Raw genomic sequence first — 19,326 nt, 5'->3', positions numbered from 1 at the left:
CGTGCCTAGTACGTCACACCGACGGCGGCGCCAAGTACTGTAGTGGTGGGCCTCGCTCCTAAAAGTCGTAAGACTACTGTAGGAGAGAGAGAGATCCGACAACTTCCGGTGATGTCCTGCATCGTATGTTCAGATTCCCCGCTGGGATTAAAAGAAATGACAAACGGCGGCGCGCCACCATAATTGCGCGGCAGCGGCGGCGGTGTCGTGATCACTCTTCGGACTTCAGCGGCGGCGCGCAGCGGCGAGAGCAAAACAGGCGACGGTGGCGGGGCGCAGCACAGCGGCGCACATGTCTACCCAGTCCTAAAATAGCTCGCTGTTAAAAATAAATTGTGCCAGCGATACATTCGCGTATCTAACGACAAAGGAACGTGCCTACCTAGTGGGAAAATCAGGGCGATTTTTCGTGTGTCGTAGGGGACATGAAGATGCGCATACGCTGGATGTTTTGCGCGGCAATGTACATTCCAGTGAACGCCCAACGTTCGTCCTTGTCTAACAGCTTTACCTTGTGTAAGTGCCCCGTGTATTCACTGGTACTCCCGTTTTCGAATTCGTCTACTAATATCTGGGCTTTAACGCGCCAAAACCACGATATGATTATGAGAGACGCCGTAGTGGAGGGCTCCGAAAATTTCGACCACCTGGGGTTCTTTAACGTGCACCTGAATCTAAGTACATGGACCTCAAACATTTTCGCCTCCACCGAAAATGCAGCCGCCGGGCTCGGGATTCGATCCCGCGACCTTCGGATCAGCAGTCGAACGCCATAACCACTAGACTACCGTGGCGGGCTCGAATTCGTCTACTAGAAGCTTAAAAAACCGCGCGAAAACACGAAGAAGGAAGGCGACAGGAGGACGGGATCTGCTGCCTAGCGGTCTACAGTTCACTTTCAGTTATAACCTACCTAAGGAATGCCTCGCAGACAAGTGTAGTCAGGACTAACCGTCCACACTGTGGACATGATGTGAAGATACACGAATGGGGTGCAAGACATCAGGAAAGACAGGTCACATAGATGGCATCTAAGCGTTGTATGAAGATCCACATAGATGGTGACGAACTTCACTATATCTAGATTCAAAAAGGTTAATGTGAATGGAACATGTGAGTGACGCAGCAGTGGTGGGCTCTGGAAACTTTGACCATGTGGTGTTCTTTAAAGTGCACTGACATCGCACAGCACACGCGCATCTGGCATTTTGCCGCCATAAAAATGGAATGAAATCCAGCTGTGGCATAATAATAATAATAATAATAATAATAATAATAATAATAATAATAATAACAATAATAAATATCACAGGTCCCTTGTGCATTCACCTAAGATGACTCGAAGGCGAAAGCCATCTTCTTTCTTCTTAGTCGATGGATTACGGAGCTTACATACAGGGCCGGTCGTGGAAGCTTCCTAGATGTAGTTATGCCCCACCACTTTCCGAAAGCTTTGTGCACCTAGCGTGATTTCGCACTACCGCCAGGATCGGAGGTTCCTCACCTGGTTTTCCACTGCCTCCTCGAACAGCCCACCTTTGACCAAGCTACGATGTCACGTGATGACGGTTTAGGCTTATGCCACAGGAGCGAAGGAACGAGACGGCTGAACCCGACTCGACGCCTGTAGGAAGCAAGAGCCGTGGCTTCACGTGTCACTGCGAAGCGCTGTATTCATTTTCTTCTCTTGAGGTCGCGCGCTCTCCGGTTTTGCTCGCCGCCAAAGGAGGGCTCTACGACGGCATTATGTGGCGTTACGTCACATGACGCGACGCGAGAATTTGTGACGTCATGATGGCGTAACAAATTTTTGCGATCAGTGACCTCACCATGACGTCTTATGGAGGCGTCATCACGTGATGATGATTTTTATTTCACCACTCGTCCCCAACGCCGCAGGACGCCAGACGTCGCCGACGACGCGGGATGAAGACGTGGATAGTGAAATTTCGTGTTTAGTGAGGCATTTAATGCTTTCGCCTTAATGATAATGAAGATAATAACGATTTCTGGTGTTTTATGCTCCAAAACGACATGATTATGAATCACGTGGTAGTGGAGAGCTGCAGATTAATTCCGTCCACTTAGAATTGTTCAACGAGCACCTACATCCAGTGTGTGCGTTACTGAAGGCGCTCACTGCAGGATTCCCGGCAGAGTTTTGCTGTATAGTATGGACCTTGTCGTCAAATAACATTTCTTTAACCTCGTCTCATTCGTGCTCTGGGCGTAGTTTTCACGCGCAAGCGGAGCTCGCCCACAGTCGAAGCGGCACTCATGTAATGTGAGCGCTCGCAGCCTCGAGTGGCCGCTGCTGCGGGTTTGTGAAGCGGCTGATCGCAAGAAAAACTTGCTCCAACATGCAACCTGGCTGCGCATTTGTTGTTGTGGAGCTGCTCCTTTGTAATTATATAGCGTACAATTATTTTGAACAACTTCTATCCGATCTTCAGCACACAAGGAACAGCGCGGCCGCTAGGCTGACTTGGTCACATGTGACGCATTACAACTTCTTAGCAACCAAAATATTGCCACGTGAGTTTCTTTATCGCTTTTGCTGTATTCGGTTTCGGCCACAAGACTGTCAGCAACGCTCAGCGCGAACGCGCCCATTGTTCGAGAACCTTTCGCGATCATTTTAGATCGTTTGTTAAGATTGCGCGCAAGCCGCGCACACTCGAGCTTATTCTAGAATTTGCACGACAGCCAGCGATAACGCTGGAAATTCGACGGACATGTTAAATAACGACGCGCCTCACGCCTGTCAGTTGATCGACGGTCGACGTTCTGTCCGCCGCTATCAGTGTATTGCTGTAGTTTGACTTTTAGTTCTCGGCCACAAGTTCGGCCAAATAAAGAGTTTCATCTCGGACGTGTTCACTGCTGCCTTCGTCGACGTCACGACCACGTGACAATATTGCAACGTTTTTTATGCAGAATACTAGATAACATCATTGCTTTCAATCAGAGGGATCTTGCAAAAAATTAAAAATGGCCTTTTTAAGAAAACTATTTTCAAACTGCGGCGTTTTTGGTTAACCAATTACGTTTCAGCCCGACTCTGAAGTAAAACGGAGCGCGAAAAACAACGAAAATTATTTTAAAGAGAGCACAGTTCCAAAATTAACATTTACCGAGGTTCGTTGTCCTTAGTTTATTTTGTTTGCAGCAATAAATCCTTGAAATCCAGGTATTTTGTGCGGTTTGCCATTTTTCTAAATTCTTTCCTCAAAAGTCCTTAGACAGGTTGGAAAAATAATATACTCATAAGATTGTATTTCACTTGTTCATTGAAGGGACTAAGTGTTGTGACCAAAAGTGCACCTTTTTTCCTGGGTGCGCTCAAATTTAAGAAATCGCGAAATTGGCAGAAAAGTGATTTTTGCGGCCAAAATGCATACGTATTTCAAAGGCGAAAAAATTTTTCAACGAAACTAACTTCGAAAACATTGTGCTGGGCCAATACCTGTGTCTACCGTGAATTTCATCAACATCGGGAATGGTGACCGGGACCTCGTGTTCGATCGTACCTGTACACCCCATATCACATTTCTTTAAAATACAGTACTTTGGCAATACATTCAAGATTTTTGCAGTAGATGGCGCCATAAGATCACTTATTAAAACTTTGTGACAGAAGGAATCGAATACGTGCTATAGAAAGCTGAAATAATGCAGTGAAACTAGACCAAGGGCCGTGAATAACTATTTCATGCACCTATATTTCCATTCACTACTTATAAAATTATGACACTTGGTACAATGTGCGCTCCAGTACAGCTATGTCTCTCATGCTTTACGCTCAATCAAAAGAGTTCTTTTTTCTGTGTGTTCCAGCTTGGACGGGACTACGGATATGCCTACCCAGCTAATTTCGAACCATACGATGGAAGTGCATACAGTGTGTTCGGCTAATCGTACATCAGAATACATTGTGAGTCCTCTGCTGTTTTCTGAAAATTAACGGGCATTTTTATCTGTTCGGGGTGCAGTAAGCTGTCTGCGCACTGTTTAGAAATAAAGCCACTCTATTTTGCTTAACTATGAATGCATTGCACCAACCGAGAAGAGTTGTTTACCGAAATTGTAGCAATGGTTGGCAAGAGATTATAATTACGGCCTGAGCTTCAACAATATCAACTCATGTGGCAGTTTACTTGTACGCGTTTTGCACCATACCTCCACTTAACAGCATGCGTACTTTAACAGCTGCGAATGAAAAACTGATGATGGAAAGTATAGATGGTAGACTTTTGCATTCTTTCGAGATGAGCTTACTATTAATTAGGCGATACAAGTGGAGTCAGCCAGCGGCCACGAGAGCGAGGACTATGAAACATCAAAAGGAGGCGGTGACGAAGCCACGAACGGTCAGTGGTAGCTCCCTATGTTATTACGGCCAGTAATAGCTCCCTATATTATTACGGGAGCGCAATGGATTCAGGAAGGAAGCGAGGAGTCGCGAAGAGTGTATACAGGCCAGCGATTGAACCGGTGGGGTCTCTTGACCTTAAGCACAAGACTAACGAAAACCGTGGTGTCGGGGGCGACGAAAGCCGGCGGAGGGTTTCGGCGGAGGGCAGTAATGGAACACCTCTCAAGGAGCGCGGCAGCGGTCGCGATGCAACAGAGTCACCGACGGTCGCGAGCTGTGCCTTTACTCAAGAACGATATAGTGCACACAGTGGGGCAGTATCGAAGATACATGTATCTTAGATACTATCTTAGATACTCTATGGGTATCTGTATCTGTATCGCGATACGTCTCGAAAGACGAGTATCTGTATCTGTATTTCCGATACATTCGATAATGTATCGTGTATTAAGATACAAGATACTTCTATCGCAACACAACCGTGCGAAACAATAATCACTGGCCAAGCTCCGCTTCTCAAGCTGGTACTGGTGCCACTAAGCCATCTGAACAAGTCTAAGGGCTGTGACGCAATTTTGATTTTTCCGCCAGAGTCCTCCAGTGAGGGCAGAAGATGAGGAAGACAAGCACGGGACGTCTACACCCAGCCCACGTACCTTTTGTTTTGTCGATTTCTTTTCTTTTTAGTTGCGCCAGTGCCGCGACTTGCTCTTAGCCACTGTCCTGCGCCGCGTACTCAACTGCGTGCAGCGTCTATCGCGCAAATGCTGATGTTGCTACAGTGTCGTTATTGAAGATTCTCTTGCCGAAATGTGATGCGTGCAAGAATGGGGTCGCTTTGTGTCTTGTGGATTTTACAGATCAGCGATTTGAAGGATCTCGTGGATGACTTACATGTAATGAATTGACTTACATGTAAATAAGATATGCAAACAACTATAGCACCACTAGTACTGATGCTAGATCTAATAGATCAAGCGTTTACCTCACAGAAAATATCTTGGCGTACCGTATTTTTCACTTCCTGCTACATTTATTCAAAGAATTTATGAAATCATAACTTGATGATTAGCACAAGTGCTTTATTGCTGTCATTTTGCATCCGATACATTACCTAGGTCTCTGTACTGTTTTTCTGGTCTGGTAACTTCAATATGTCTTTTATAACGCATTCCCAAAATAAGATCTCTGCTTTATTCTTCTAACTGTCTGCTTTATATTTCTACTACTTTACTCATTTACAAGTTGCCAAGGCGATTTGAAAGAAAATATATAATTATGTAGGCGTCCCTTGAGCTACAGTACAAAGCATTCTGCTTATCGCTTAGGAAAATAGCGAAAACTGAGTTTGCATTATAATAATGAAAATCATTAGGAGCCATCTTAAAGATGTTAGGAAGGGGATTCGAAAAACGTTGTTTACTGAATGCTCCGTTTTACCCATGAGCGTCCAACGAGCCGTTTCAGGCAATTTTCCATAGGCACTGAATTTTCTATTGTCTTAATTGGTAAGTTGACGATACTTCATGTCATTGCTATTAAGGGCGCCCTCTGTATTGTGTTTCTGTACTCATCAATGTGAATGTTTAATACAGAACCACCTCCCTATTTACTTATTAGTTTTCCAGTTTTAGGCCTTCTTAAATATTTTTCGTATTACTAATCGCCACCTAATGGGATCTATAAGCGGCAATAGCGCGAATAACGGCGGTGTCCTCCGACGCTTTGTGCAACTAACAATACGTCTGAGACGTCTGTGTTGCACATGTTTTCCGTTGAAGAAAAATTGCTGAAAGATTACACGTTAGTGAGGATATCAACAAAGAATCTTTACGCCAGCAGATAAGTAGAATATGAAAGTTCATTGCTGTTTTACGTCATCTACGTATATACACCAGGGGTCTCAAACTCAGCTATAGCCAGCGGGCCACAGTCGCGAAATTTAGTTCGAAGCGCCGGGACAGTGAAGATGGGTGGAGAGAGTTTGAACAAAATGACGTTGCCATTCGAAAGGAAGCCTTTCCCAAGTCTCACATATAGGTCATTACTGAAGGGAATTTGGAGTCAGGATTAGAGAAACATCGATACCGATGTGCACAACGAGTAAATTCTGGACGCGGATCTGAAATATAGTTTTGTTCCACGGTTATGTTTCAGCACATGGTGACCACATGTTCCTCACGAAAGGAAAGCTTGAGACCTGTAATGTCTGTGTAGCTCACGAACATACTTACCTAGAAAATAAAAACAAATGGGACGAAGGTGGTCATGTGTGCAGCCGGGGCCGCTGGCGAAAGATCTCAAACCCCTAGCATACACCATGTGCCCCCCTCAAAAAAAAACAAAGTCGCTACCAGCGTTGTTGCTGCTGTACACACCTGTCCGGATACACGGTATTGTGCAAACTGTCTTTTGCGGACAAGGCAAAAGTCCACACCGGTATTTGCGCCATCGTGCGAAGGCTTCTTATAGAAGTTATTGTGATTATATGGCAACCCGCTAGCTGGTCGGCAAGCTGAGCAGCGACTCTCATTAATTGCAAAAATGACAAGCAAGAACCGCTGTCAGCGAACTGTATAAAGAGTTGTTCTGTGAAGAAGCTAAAGCAAATCGCAATAAATTGTTTTGGAAGGAAACTAATGTACTTTGAGCAAGAAGAGCAAAACTTTTAGATATTAACAGACATTTTATTAAAGTGAAACAAAATAGGTCACAGGAAATTTTCAAGAAGACATTTTCGTGCATAGGCGTTCGCTGCTACATTATATGGATCTATAATAACAAATTAGAGAATGTATCGAAGTATCTTAAGATACAATTGCCAAGTATCGTATCGGATACAATTATTGCGGCAGTATCTTGTATCTGTATCTCCAATACTTCTTGCCTGAGTATCTTGTATCGTATCGCGATACAATCTCCAAGTATCTTTGCCCAGCCCTGGTTGCACACTAGTGCATACTAAATATATTTAAAAGAAACATGAACGTCTCTCAAGCGGCGGCAAGAGCAGTCGTTTTCCTGTGGTTCGAGCAAGCTTCATCGTTCTTATCACCTCAAAAGTGTGAAGCTTATGACATGGCCCAAACCAGCTGGATCATAGTTAGAGATATAAAAAAAAACGTCATACCTGCGCGGAAAGCGCAGCACAGCCACAGCGAAATCTCAAAGAGCGGCTTTTCTAGAGCCCGTTATAGACTCTCTTGGGGCTACTAATACAACTACACTAGCAACGTACCCACTACGCCGCAAATCATAACTTTTGTGAAGTTGGGAAGCACCCCTCAAGACATTACTCTTCATTCTGCGGAGAAGCGAGGTACCATCTGTACGGCATTATTGCAGTTTATGCGACGGCTGGTGGCGATGAAGAACTATGACTGAGGTCGATTCCACGAAAGATAAAAAAAAGGTGTATACTTGATGTTTCCGATTTTCCTGATAATTTTGTATGTTGTGCACATATGACTGCACAGCACGAAATCGCAGTTCGTTTTCAAATAAACATTTTTTAACACAGGGAAATTCTGCAAGCGTCGCGGTTGAGGACGACCATTGTACGAAGAGTGTGTTTTCGTAAATTCGCAACCATGCTGGCAGCTACTGAAGCTATATATTACAAATCTTTCTTTTTAGCAGAAGTAGAAGTAAAGTGAAAATAGCTTATCATTTCATGGAATGCTGAGCAAATTATGTATTTTTAGAAATTCACGAAAAACACTGCCTTTTTGAAAATCAGTCAAATTTGGGACGTTATGGCTATTCTGTGAACATCTTAGCTTGTTCATATTTGCAGTATGAATAGGCCTTTATGTGAATAATGAACCTCTGCATTGTATTTCTCTAATAATTTTAAAAGTAGTAAATTTTATGCTCGAAACACAAAAAAGACAAAAGGCTCCTCGGTTCAAAAATCTTTAATAAAAAAACCCGATCTCAGTTTGTTCAGACCCCTAAATTGTTCTCAAAGGACTGCAGAATGATGTTGTGAAAAAACATGCTGCATCATTTTTATTACAAGAAAAGCAGAAAATGTCAAACCTTGTGTTTCCAGAGCGTGGTGGCTACTGCGTAAAGGACATCTCTAGTAAGAAGAAAATACAGTAACACGTCTTTTTTCTTTTGTGAGCTTCGCTAAACAACAGTAATGATCTATTGTCGGAAAGTGGGACCTGTTTTGTAAAGAAAAATATCGTTCCAATTAAATGAATTTGCGTGGTTTGCGACTTCAAGCCAGTGTTAGATATCTCTCAGTCCATAGTAGGCACTTTCAGCTGTACCCTCCTTTTCTTTCATCTATTTCAGTTGAGTTAAATTCATATCTTGTATGCTAAAGAAGCAATTTTCTCCATGCGTCTCTTATGATGTTGTGCTGTGCCAGAATTGAGAGATTGGTATAAAAGGCAAGGTCTCTTCATGAATGTAAATGAATTTCTGGGAAGCGGTCGCCAAGAGGTGTGGTTTTTGTTGGCCCAAATGTGTACGTTGTCAAACCTTATGTGATCAATGCAGAGTTTAAAAAGAATCGATTACGTGAAGATTGGTGGCAGCAGTTCTGACCACGGAAAAAACACGTCTTGTTTGCATTGCATCTGATTTGCTTTGCATGTCCTTGCATCTCTTGAAGCAGTGCTGGCAGATCTGGTCTCCCACTTGAATTGAGCGCGCATTCTACTTCATGACCGTCCGCAAAAGAGACTCGATCCGATATCTTCTACACAACAAAAATTTCGCTGCAGTGGAATTTTCTTTTTGTGCACCATAAGGTAGTCCGTACAAAAATCTCGGCCATGGCTATAACGCCTACCCATATCCACCTTCAGAGCGCAGGACACTAATAGCACCAAAGTGAAGCGCAATTTGGATGCTTAACTTCTATCTCAGGTGGTGTTTGGCCGACTGGCACAGCCGTGCTCGTTGCTGTCGTCTGCTCAGGTGGGCATCTCTCGCACCGCCCTTTGCACCTGTCCTCCTAACGCATGCTACTCCGTTTACTCGAAGGCGTGTAGTGCGGCCACTCGATCGGCCACACGATCCGCTCGATGCGGATCAAGAGAGGGCGGGGAGAGCGACGAGCGGTGAAAAATGTATCGTGAAGCCAACGCAATCGACCCCAGCATTTTCTTGTGCAGAGCGACAAAGCCGGCAAACCATGTGGCTGCTGTGCTTAGGTTGCACTGCGGTACTCGCCGTTCACACTGTCGCTATTTGCGATTTCTCACATTCTTACAATGCAGGATCGACTCAGCTACACAAATTTCGCGCGCTATAGCTTCGTTGTTTTTATATAAGCGCACTTACTAAAAAAAATTATCCAGAGGAATGAAAATATCCGTGCTGCCCGTCGACGAGGAATACAAGTGGTGTCGCAAATGCATTTAATTGGAACGATCTTTTCTTTACAAAACAATTCCCAATTTCCGACAATAGATCATTACTGTTGTTTAGCGAAGCTCATAAAAGAAAAAAAAAAGACGTGTTACGTATTTCTTGTTACTAGAGATGTCCGTTACGCAGTAGCCACCACGCTCTGGAAACACAATGTTTGACATTTTCTGCTTTTGTTCTAATAAAAATTATGCATCATGTTTTTTCATAATATCATTCTGCAATCCTTTGAGAACAATTTGGGGGACTCTGAACAAAATTGAGATTGGGTTATTTTTATTATAGATTTTTGAATCGAGGAGCCTTTCTGTCTTTTTGGTGTTTTGAGCATAAAAATTTACTACTTTTAAAATTATTAGAGAAATACAAATGCAGAGGTTCATTATCCACATAAAGGCCTATTCATACTGCAAATATGAACAAGCTAAGATGTTCACAGAAGTAGCCATAACGTTCCAAATTTGACTGATCTTCGAAAAGGCAGCGTTTTTCGTGAATTTATAAAAATACATAATTTGCTCAGCATTCCATGATAAGAGCTATTTCCTCTTTACTTTTACTTCCGCTTAAAAGAAAGATATTTGTAATATATAGCTTCAGTAGCTGCCAGCATGGTTCCGAATTTATGAAAACGCACTCTTCGTAAAATGGTCGTCGTCAACCAGCGACACTTGTAGAATTTTCCTGTGTTGAAAAAAATTTTATTGGAAAAGGAACTGCGATTTCGTGCTGTGCAGTCATATGTGCACAACATACAAAATTATCAGGAAAATCGGAAACATCAAGTATACACCTGTTTTGATGTTTCGTGGAATCGACCCTGAGCCTTTTGTAATGGGTTGGAAGCTTTGAATGACACACTAGTCACGTAATTCGCATTGCGCGACGCCCGGTCGTTATTTCACTCTCCCACACGCTTTATAACATCGCTAACGTGAGAAAGAGATAGAGAAGGGGAATTAACTTTATTGAGACCCTGAGGAAATGGATCATGGGAGCCTTATAGGGCTCCTTGTCAACCAATAGAAGTGCACTTGCGAGGAACCACTATGCTATAAATCATAATTTGGTGAAGGAAGCAGCCACTACGAGATTTTCGTCATTCAGCGCAGAACCGTGGTACCTGCTTAACACCTTTAAGGCATGGTGTGCATTTGTTGATGCTGTGCTAATGACGAGGAAGAATTATCGCAGGCCCTTTGTAATGGGTTGGAATCATTCAACAACCACTCGTTGCGCATTTCGCATTGTGAGAACACCTGGTTACAGAATTCGTGTTGCGTAACACTGGTTGTTATTTTACTCTTCTGCCACGCTACATTACATATGTTAATGTGGTTCCTTCCCGATTAAGCCTGTATAGGGTATTTTACAAAGCAGCTTCAAGCACCGGCATGGCTCTAGTTTGAACACTGGGCTTCCACGCAGAGGGCCCAGGTGCGAACCTCGTTCCATCCTGGAATTTTTTTCTTATTCGTTTTTTTTTTTTATTTCGAGCGATAGGTGGCTACGGACACCGGCGGCGGCGGCGGACAACACGGCGCCAAAACGGCCCTGTTGTAATCTCATAACAGCTTTCGCTGTAAAAATGAGACTGATTCGGACTAGTAGCGCCAAGCCTGAATGAGCACCGGAGCTGAGCGGGATACATTGTTTATCTCTATTTTTCTCTTTCTTGCTTCCTCTCTTAATTCTTTTTTGCTTTCAACATCTATTTGTTTGCCTTTCTCGTTTTTTTATTTGTCTCTATCTATATATATCGTCTTTTACCATCTTTCTTTGTCTCTCTGTCTTCTGTCTGTTTTTTCTATCTATTTTTCGCTTGGTTTCTTTCAAAGCCCGTCTGCTTCTCTATTTTAACCTTGCCTCCTTCCTTCTCTCTATTTCTCTCGTTCTCTTCTTCTACCTATTCTTTCTTCTGCCTCTATGTAATGTCCTTCCATCTATCCGAGTCATTGGATCCCGCGCCGCAAAATTGGCTCACGTTTTCTGGGAGCGAAGGAGATGACGAAGAAGAGGACAAACAGAGCGTGCCCGCCGAGTTATTGCGTTCATGATAGTTTCTGTAAAAGACTAACGGTGTTCCTCCGAGCTTAAACAGCTCTGCGGTGTAAATTACAGCCAGTGGGACAGCGAAGCTGTAAGCACTAGAATATATCTAATCGACTAGCGAGAGATGAGCATCAATATCATCATCATTTAGCCTCATCACTGCCCTTTCGAGCGTCATCATTATTTCAAATCATCGCCATTTTCTGCGTCGTCGTCATTATTGCCATTTAGCATCAGCATAGTCATCCTTTCAAGCATAATAATATCATCATCAATTCATTTATTTACTGCTCATTCACGTCCTCTATTTCCGTGACTTCACTTCACTTCACTTCTTCATTCACTTCCGTGACGACCACTGCTATTAGACGTTTTTAAACTGCGCGAAATGCCAGGACACCAGCAAGAAAACACAGAGAACACGAGTGCAGATCTCTATGTTTTCTTGCTTGTGTCCTGGTTTTCGCGCAGTTTAAGAACATATAACAGCAATGTACGAACTAGCTCGCCAGAAGTGTCACGGCTATGCTAGTGCGACGAGGTTTACTGATGAGGTTTACTGATGCGACGAGGTCGTGGATTGACGAACAATTACCGGAAGGTCAAGCATTGCAAGGTCTGCAAACAGAACAGGATCTCACGCAATCACAGCACCGGTCTTTGTCGTCTTCCGCGGGCGCATACCATTGGTGCGTCTGCTTCATTACAGTATATCCGGGGATGAAGTGTCGCCATCTTGACGACTCAGGGAACAGCCACAATGATGGGGTCGTAATATGGCTTCGGACGGTTGACGTGCACGTTCTCCCCTCCACGAGGGTCTGGCGCTTGTGTGAGGGCTCGACGATGTTGTTTACCGGCGAGGTAGCATTGACACGGTACGGACCGCGTCAATGTGGTCCGTACCACGAAGAGAGGCCAGGAACGTGTCGTGATACACATAGCAAAACAAGGTAGCCAGCAGCAAACGTGGGAGCTAGATGATTAATATTTTCATGGCGTGTTTTGAAGTTCGCTAGTCAGGGAAGGAGCCAACCGACGGTAGTCTTCGACGCATCGGGGGACTTCAAAAATTTTAGTGCACTCGGAGGCATCCTGTTGTTATGGGAGTATGGTATCCAGTTGGGGGGAACGCTCGCGGTCGTACAAGAGAAAGAAGGGGGAAAGGCCGGTAGTGCCTTGAGTCGCGGGGTTGTATGCAAACGTAACAAAAGGAAGCACCCTTTTGGATGTGGTCTGGGGAGGTACTCATCCTCATCATATCGCCGAGCGTGCGATTGAAGCAGGCGGTAAGACCATTTGTCTGTGTGTAGTAGGCGTTGATTCCGGTCAGTGACGTTGCATTCAACAAGGAGTGGTTGGATTACATCCGGCAGGAACACGCAATCCCTATCACTCAGTAGTGCTCACGATGTACCATGGAGAAAAGCGATGTTGCGAAGCATGAAAAAAGCAACTTCGCTGGCGGTCTCTGCCGGGAGAGCTGCATTCTCAGCGCACCGTCTGAGGTAATTGATGCCGACAATATTCCACCGGTTTGCAGAACCACTACATGGAAACTGGGGGCATGGAGGTCGATATCAACACAGTCAAATGTCAAGCTGGCCAGGGGAGCAGCTGTAACGTTCGGGTAAGGTGTCCGAAGGTGTCTTGCCTTGTTGACATGTGTGTGCAAGACTCGACGTATTTCTACACAAAGTGGTACATACCGCGGGAATATTATCGCTGAGGCAGCCTTGCGTAAGTTTTCAGGACGCTTCCTGAGCACTTTGGGAATCGGCATGAAAATGCGCGCCGCTGTCAGAGCTCATATGACGAGGAACATCAAGAAGCCACGTCTGACCACCTGAAATGTCGTTGCGTTGGTAGAGGATGTTTTCTCACACGGAAAACTGGACTTATTGGCGGCGTAGCGCTCTCGTCGGAAGAGCAACCGACGGATCAGTAAGATATTCGAGCAACAATGCAAGAGATAGGTCCTTGCGCTGCTCCGAAAACATGCCAGTGGAGCTGAGATTTGGTGTGCTTGGTGAGCGCGAGAGCGCATCAGCGTCAGCGTGCTTCCGACCGGAGCAGTATACGACACAAATATTATATTCTTGCAAGCAAATTGCCCAACGGCCCAAGCGTCCCGGCGGATCTTTCAAGGTACAATGGTCTGTAACAACGTCGAAAGGGCAGCCGTAGAAGTAAGGGTGAAACTTCGGAAGTGCCCCAATTAGCGGAAAGCACTCCTCCTCTGTCGCTGAGTAATTTAATTCTGCCTTCTTATAGGCACGACTCGTATAGGCGACAATGTAGTCACCATGAGCGTCTTTCTGTTGTGACAAAACTGCACGCAAGACAACGCCACTTGCGTCTGCGTGAATGTCTGTAGGGGCAGTTGGGTCGTAGTGTCGAAGTGGTGAGGTGGTGGTGTCAACAAGTGGCACAACTGGAGAAATTCGTCATCACATTCAGCTGACCACACAGGTATACCTTTGCTGGTGATAATCAAACTCGTTAAACGTGCGATGATGAACCCGAAGTTACGGAGGAAGCACCGAAAATAGGAGCACAAGCAGATAAAGCTTCTGAAGGCTTTGATGGATGTGGGCTTTGGGAAGTCGGCGACTGCTAGAACCTTATCTGCATCCGGAAGAACGCCGTCTTTGAAGATGACCACATCCCAAGATGGTTAGCTTTCGCGTGGCAAGTCTGCACTTCTTAATCTAGAGTTGTAGACCCGCAAAAGCGAGGTACCCAGACAAGCATGGTGTGTCTCGAAATCTGCTGAAGATATTACTATGTCGTCCAGGTAGCACAAACAGGTCTTCCACTTGTGGCCTCTAAGGATGATATCGATCAAGCGCTCAAATGTTGCAGGCGCGTTGCTTAGTACAAATGACATGACGTTGAACTCGTATAGGCCATCGGGCGTTACAGAAGCTGTTTTTGGACGATAACACTCAGCCTTGGTACTTGCGAATATTCAGAACGCAGATTCAAGGAAGTGAAATACTGCACGTTGCAAACAGTCAAGTGCGTCGTCTATTTTAGGCAGCGGATGGGCGTCTTTTTTTGTAATCTTGTTTAGGCGGCGATAAAGAACGCAAAATCGAATAGAGCAATCTTTTTTGTTTGAAATACTACACAGGATTTTGGGCAGGCTGTATAACTCCGCGATCAAGCATGCCGTTCACTTGCTTCGTAATGACCTGGCGCTCTTCAACGCGATAAGGGCGCTGTCTTAGAGGGGAAGTGTGAACCGGTGTCGATGGTTTGACAATCCTGGTGCGACTACCGACGTTTGAGCTTGTAGGAAAGCAAGATGTTGGCGGTGTTCAGAGTGTGATTTGCTGACGAATTGGTGGTTTACATGCAGAAGTAGTCATCAATGTAGTCGACAGGTTGAGCATATCTTGAAGTCTCACCACGGAGTAAGGCAATTGGGTAGTTGCAGCGGTTAGTGACCAGCATTGTAGGTGATCCAGATGCAACAGTGAGAACAGTAAATGGAAGAATAATGCCCTTATGCTGAGTGAACAAGTGAGACGCCGTAAATACTACCGTGATGTCAGGTTGAGCAGTGCACGAGAGGTTAACAATGACTGACGCCTCGGGAAGCAAGCTGGTATCTACATCAACGATGGGTTTGCGGTCCGGCGATAAAACTGCACAGGTTAACACAAGGGACATTTTCGCACGCATAGAATCGATGACAGTTTAATGACGTGAAAGGAATGCCTAACGGGAACGGTCGGGTGATGAAACTTCATAGGTTGGCACAAGAGACGTTTTTCTACGTGCAGAGCAGACGACAGCTTCATGGCGTGAAAAGAAACACCAACCGAGCATGATGTCTCAAAGCAAGGTGACAGCAGCAAAAACTCGGTGATGTGCATATTATCTTGTATAACCACGCACGCCGTGCACACAGCTGAGGGATGTAAGCGTTGCGCGCTAGCCGTGAACAATCTTCAAAATTGCCTAGCGCGAAATCGACAAGGACTACGAAGGAACACAGATGTACAGAGTCGTCCACATTTAAGCTGAACACCTCATTATTATTCAAGACCTTATTGAAGCTGTTGTTAAATACATAATTCGGAAAATCATTACTGTGTTTGTCGACACCATGATTAGACGTTCTATAACGGGCATTGCACTCGTGAAGTATAAGAAACGTACTAGTTTTACCGGTTTGAATACTAATGAGGTGTTCAGCTAAGATGTGGTCGACCCTGTACAGGACAGGCGCTACTCGCAACTAAGCTTTATTCAGAAAAGTTTTCTTAGATATATACCCAGCCGAGTGGCGCGCGCAGGCGCAATGCACATGACAGTCGACAATGCTATTCAGGATCGAAAGAGCGAAACATATTCACATCATAACCAAGTTTCTAAGAACAGTTTTTCCTTACTGCGCAGAACAACGGATGTGTCACTGATAATTCACCGTCCTTTTAATGTGATAAGCCTCCATTAGTTCTCTAGCCAGCGCAGTGCCACTTCTGCCCAGAATTCGAATGCTAGACAGCACTGGCTCACAGGCACAGGTCCTACAATGCATAGGCAGATGAAAAGTCATCTTATTTTTAACAGGTCGCTCGTGTTCCCGTGCTCAATCATTGACACAACGACAAGTCTGTCCGATATAAGCCTTGCCACAAGTGAGTGGGATTTCGTACACGACGCCTGCGGCGCATGTGACATAGAGTCGTACGTGCTTTTTTTCTGCACGTCGATTTTTTACGTAGTCCAGAAATGCGAGGGCATAGCCCAGCCAGTTTGTGCGGCGATGAAAAAACGATAGGTACATCGTACCTATTTGCCACATTTTTTAAATTGTATGCTACTTTGTGCACACACGGCATCAGTTCTGGCCTTTTTTGTGCACGAGCAGAGCCAGGCCTCTTCTTCCCCTTCAGTTTCTGAAGGAGGGTTTCGTACACGGCAGTCAAGATCGAGCAGGGGAACCCAGCCACCTGTAGGCGCTCAATCTGGCTATTAAAACTATCCTGAGCCAAGTGAACGCAGTACTTTACCAGCACTGATTCAAGGCATTGTGAGGCAATAGCTCCTTTTACAAAGGCAGGCCACGGCAATTTTTTCCCCTCCCACGCCAATTTTGTCCTACACCAAGTTCAGGAGGCGATCATGAGAGCACCCAGACGCTCAAAGTGCCAATGGTTCGCTAAGAAATGCTTCCCATTTAGAATCATTCAGGGCTACTTAGCATAAATTCAGAGTGACAGTGTACAGAAAGACATTTCTAATCTAATCAGCTCAATTAGCAGTTTGGTAACTGAATGTAGCACAACATATGTTTGAGGCTCTTATAACAAGCTCATCTGCTTATGAATGTGGACCTAAATTTTGGAAATACTAAAAGCAAAAGAATATTGGTGTAACAAATGGAGGCACAATGGGAGTAATGCTTATTATCCAGGTCAGTGTAGGACATATCGCAACAAGGTGGTGTTCATGAAGAGCGACCAAAAGAGATACTTCAGTTCACAGCATATCAAGCAAGCTGCCGGCGATTCAAAATACTGTGGCGAATCGCAAATGAAGCTGTGGGTAAGAAGAGAAAAGTAGTGTGCAATTAAATAGTGAAGCTCTGCCTGCTGGAATTCAGTAGTAAATTCATTTATCGTACAAACTAATGACACCGTTTCAACCGCATCAATTGCACTCAACAATAAAGCGTCAGGGCCGGACGGCAATACTGCAAAATTTCTTTAGGAAAATATTGACATCCTAGGCGCAGTATTGTGTCGTATTTAAACGCGCAATTCGAGTTACGTCTCATCACAGGTATCACGATTACGCCAAACCCATGATTTTGCATTTTCACGTATTACCATTTCAACACTTGCGAAGTAGGGCATTTCAAATTGTGTTTGCGGTTGTTATATTCAACTATTCATTCAGCTCATACATATTTTATTCGTCTTTGCGCTGTACTGCAAATGTAACTCCAGGGCATGGTAATCTCGCACCATAATATCCGGTGAACGTATGCTACAGTTCACAGGCATTAAGACTTGCAACAACTCCCAGCGAAAATCATGAACTCTACAAGCTTCCCTGGCAGCCTGAAACAATATTTTTCTCTTAGTTAAATTCGGAGCAAATGATAAAGTCGTTGCTAGTTCTGTACAAAAGAAATGAATTAGAGTTTTAGTGCTTATGCTGTGAAATTGCTGTAATGCGAAAGTCATAAAACAAGACTCATATTTCGCTGGGTTAGCTCATTATCTACGTATTGTAGTTCAAAAGTTATGTCTTATCTACTAATTCAGGTCTAAACAATAATTGTACTACATATTTCCGTGGACATGCGTAAGATACTACCACGCGCGTTTGCATCTTTGTTTTAATGTGACCGAACTTCACCCACGAAAGCCTGTTACCACCACTCGTCGCAAGCCGCACCGCCATGTTTTGAAACGTCGCGATGGTTTCAGACTGTTCTGTTAAGACTACGCGCAGCACACGATCGTAACCAAGTTCATTGTAGAGAGAGAGGGAACAGCTTCCTTAAACCAAAACCAACCCCAGTGCGGCTCCCCTAAAAGTAGCAAGGCCTAGTCATCAGAGAGGCTAGACGTCTCCAAAGTTCGAGTAGCGCCTTCATGATGTCTGGGGAGGAGTCAGCCACTCCTCCAGAGTCACAGGCCTTAGGTTAGCAGGTATGCGTCCGAGGCTCCCGCCCATGGCTGTAAGACCTCACGGACAATCCCACAAAACGTGTTTGTAATTCGGGAAGGCACTGCACGCCACGCACGCGGGATACCTTTCCTCGCCTTGCATGTACTGGCGAATGTGGGGTGCAAGTGAACACTTAGTTCGGGCACACCTCACCAGGGCTGCCTCGTCATGAAGTGAGGTGGACCGGGATAAACCCTGCGCTTCTTACGCAACTCCTGTAATCTAGAGCAGGTATTGAAACGTGCCAGAGCAAGCAATTCGGTTCAATTCAGTGAATCCGGCCACCACACGGGCGGGCCCTGGTACTTACACGAGACATGGCATGTGTCTTTATTCCCTCTGATCCCCGGGTGACCAGGTATCCACTGTATTGGAACACGCAACGAAGGGTAAGAATCGAAGTGTTTCACTAGCATGCTGTAATGCACGTCTGCAATGTTACCTATCGCGAGTGCTCGATAGGTTGCTTGGCTATCGGTGCGTATCAATAACATGCATTTGGTTTGGGCATGGTAACTGCCTTAACTATGAGACGTGGTTTCTGCCATGGTCTGCCTGCTGATCAGAGTTGCCAGTTTCTACCCAGCTAACAAGCAAATATTCATCACAAAAGAAGCCCAAGAAAGGCGGGGCCACTTTCGCGAAGCGGCCCAAAAGAAGCGGAAATTTAATGAATTTTGCCATCCTCGAAAATAGTTTTTAATAAAGTAAAAAATGCCACTCAAATCCGCAGGGGATTCAAAAAGTCACTTTAAATATTTTGTACAGCAAAAATATGCCCAACTGTGAACGAAAGCACATATTGCCCTTAAAGA

The 19,326-nt window shown here is 44.8% G+C and overlaps 1 non-coding gene across 1 annotated transcript; it reads right to left on the bottom strand.

Moving 5' to 3' along the window:
• Positions 1 to 718: 718 nt before the first annotated feature.
• Trnas-gcu (transfer RNA serine (anticodon GCU)) lies at positions 719 to 794 on the bottom strand. The gene has a single exon. It is a non-coding gene; the product is annotated as a tRNA-Ser (tRNA).
• Between the last annotated feature and the right edge of the window lie 18,532 nt (positions 795 to 19,326).

Source organism: Rhipicephalus sanguineus, unplaced genomic scaffold, assembly GCF_013339695.2.
Source record: "Rhipicephalus sanguineus isolate Rsan-2018 unplaced genomic scaffold, BIME_Rsan_1.4 Seq1062, whole genome shotgun sequence".
NCBI classification, from domain to species: Eukaryota; Metazoa; Arthropoda; class Arachnida; order Ixodida; family Ixodidae; genus Rhipicephalus; species Rhipicephalus sanguineus.
This window is presented reverse-complemented; position numbering and strand designations above follow the sequence as displayed.